This window comes from Arachis ipaensis, chromosome B03 (genome assembly GCF_000816755.2).
Source record: "Arachis ipaensis cultivar K30076 chromosome B03, Araip1.1, whole genome shotgun sequence".
NCBI lineage: Eukaryota > Viridiplantae > Streptophyta > Magnoliopsida > Fabales > Fabaceae > Arachis > Arachis ipaensis.
The window spans coordinates 17,993,453-17,996,977 of record NC_029787.2 but is presented as its reverse complement, the minus strand read 5'-3'; positions in this window follow the sequence as shown (position 1 = coordinate 17,996,977).

The following is a 3,525-nucleotide window of genomic DNA, read 5'->3' as shown; positions in this document are numbered from 1 at the left end:
CCATAATATTATCTTTCTAAAAAATTTAAATGAATAAGAAAAAGACATATTTCTAACAAGTTGTAAAGAGCTAAAAACGGAGAATCCTTCCTTCATGAGAAGGTTCCCAAGGTGGACTTAGTTACAAAATTATAAACTTCCTTAACTCAGCTCCTACACTATAAGTCTGAATTCTTCACAGACAAGTAGACAACCTTGTTCTTCCATTCGCCAATTCTCCTCAAATTTTTTACTCAAAACCCGCATTATCATTATTTTAAACTTAGAGGGCCCTCCAACGAATAATTTGAATATGGCCCATGCCATAACTACTCTCCCTTTTCAAACTTAAGAAACCATCATCATCATCCTCCTTTTGAGTCTATCTATCCTCTCTCAAAGGCAAAATCTCCATTGTACAAGCAAGCAATAAGCTGTTATATACTCAATATACAACGAATTATTATTATTTAAACTATATATATAGTCAACTATATACACTAAAAATATAGAAACATGCCAAACTTTATCGTTAATAGGTAGATATGTATTATAATTATTCAGTTTGAATTTAACTTATGGTGTACTAGAAAATTTTTAGATAGTTGAGTTTGATATATTCGAAAGTCTAATCTAATATGAAGTTTGTTAACAAATAAACAATTTAAATTAGGTTAAAAATTTAAATGANATAAATAGGCGATAAGTAATAGAGATTTTAATATAAAAATTTGGTGTTCAAATCTCACTCAGAACATGTAAAAGTTATAAAAACATCGAACCTGGACAGCCTAGCACGATTTTCCACCCCTTCCTACACTAATTGCTCCAATCCATATGTTTCACATGTTTAATATCAAGTTACATTATCTATACTATATTACATACCTATATAGAGGTCATCATGTTAAAGGATATGCCTAGCTACCAAGCAATTAATTAAGGATCACGATTAATATTTTGTCCCCATTACTACTTTCCAAGCTATGCTCAAAAGAAAGGATAATGTTATATTAATATATATAATTTTGTATAGTAAAGTTTTGAATTAAAAAAGTTACACATATGTAAATGCAAATAATTAATCATTGTGCCTTTTTTTCTGTTTAATTTGTTCCCTTTATAATTGATACAATTATATCATGTCATCATATTCCTTATAAAGTATGGTATTCTATTACTCAATTTAGTTATACAATAGTTTAATTAGCAGCATACACTAAAACAATGTTACAGGATAATGATAGAACTATTACCAATTAATTTAGTTATATGCAATAATGCGCGCGCACACACATATATATTAATTAGGGATAATATATGTGTATGTAATGTACACACAAAATTTGTAATATAATACTAACCAATTTGAGTATTAAAATATCTTTTAAATATACACAAGAGATAGTGAGACTGAGGAGAGATGTGGAAGCAAAGGCACGACAGACAGAGAAAGGGAGAAAAGAGAAAAGAGAGATAGGGGAATAACAGGACTAGGATAAGGAACAAAAATGAAATTTTAAAAAATAAATAGAAACAAAAATAAAATAATTCGTGTTTCATAAATTATATCTTAGTGTTTCAACTTAAAAAAAATAACGAACACACACATATATTTATATGTCACTATATCCATAAAAAAATATGTATCCTAATAACAGAACGATAAATACTAAACACAAACATATTTCACACACTACTATAAAGTATGAACCATGGGATTCATAATGGCTTTTGGCACAAATGACCTCTAACGGTCCAACCTTAATTAACAAGAATGACTCCCTAAAATCACATTATTGTTATTGTTTTATTTTTTCACGATATTGTTCAGTTCGACAGGATAATGACTAATCCGTCCCAAATTTGGGCTTCATTATTTAAAAGTTTATTGCTAGTTAATAAGTTGCTACATGCATATGATGAAATTCGAATTTTCAATATTTATTTAAACAGACAAAAATACTAACAACTCGATTAATTTAAGTTAGTTTTATTATTGTTATTATTATTATTATCATCATTATTATTGTGGTTGTTGTGGTTTAATAATATATGATAGATGCATGATATGTGAAGGAGCATGGTTTTCATCCGTTTGGTGTTAGGCTGTTGGCCATTCCATACTCCTTCTGTCGGCAATGTCCATTAGGTCATATCTGCTTTGCCTATAGATAAAAGGCTCCTCTCAAAGGAAATTAAAGGAATAGGGATCATGAATTGGACTTATCAGAGAAAGGAAGGAAACAAAATCCGAAAATGAGTTACATGACAAAATAAAAAATGGGAAATATAAGATTTTTATGAACATTAATATTATTATATTTTGTATTAATATTCATTTTATTTTTCTTAAACTTTTTACAATAATAATCTTCCTTTCAACTCTCAATTATTGGGAGTATTTCTTTTGTTAAATCATTTAAAACATCCAATTAGTACTTATTTTTAAACACTCAAGTAGTAGTAGTAGACTACTATTACTGAATTAATCAATTGAGAATTGATGTGAACACCAATCAAGTGACAACCACCACCGACATATTACATGAATGGACTTTGGGAATTCAATCAAGTCTAGAAAAGCAATTGAATATCAACATCCAGAAATTGACTATATGATAATAGGGATAGGGTTAATGTTTTGTTGGAATTAGAAAACCAAAGAACACAAAGTTTTAAAAGGGGTGGTGGCCATGAGAAGAGAGCCAATGGAGTGATGATGAGTAATCAATTGACATGGACATTGGACCCCCACAATATTCATTCTCAATAATGCATGACCCAATCATCCATATATATACATCAATAATATTTGATATTTGATTAGCACTTAGCGTCCTAGCTAGGGATCAAATTATATATATTATTTTGCTAATTTTACAAATAATCATATTAAAAATAAGAGAAATATGTTTTTTCTTTTAAATGGTACGAGAAATATGTATTTTATGAAACTTATAAAAGAGTCATATTTTTTGGGTATAATTATTAAAATTAGTTGTTTAAATTGATTTTTTTTTTCAAATTTTATATGCTCATACCTATGCTAAAGATTGATAATGTACTCCTTTTTCGAGTGGCCAGAGTGTACTAATCGATTGCTAAGTTTTATTCACGACGACAGTGTAAACGTGGACACTAAATTAAACAATTGAACTATAAAGTAATATCACCATCTTCATGTTAAATTGCTAATGAGTTATACCTAACAGTGGTGTTGAAATTATTAGAGAAGTGTAACTGTGTAATAATGATTATGTGGCCGTGTAATGCGATGCCACTATATATATATTTTGAGCTATTTTTTAGGGATGTTAATGTAAGAGTGTTCTGGAAAACAACTTATATATAGTTCTCTATCTCACTTTACACTCTGGAAGTTTGTTTTTTAAATCTACATTTCATTTATTTTCTTATGGCAGGATATAAAAAGTACATGAAATTAGTTTTTAATTAATTAATATTAATAATTTTTAAAATTTAAAATTTAAAATTTATGATTTTTAATTTATAATTTAAGATAAATAGAATATTTTAAAAAAA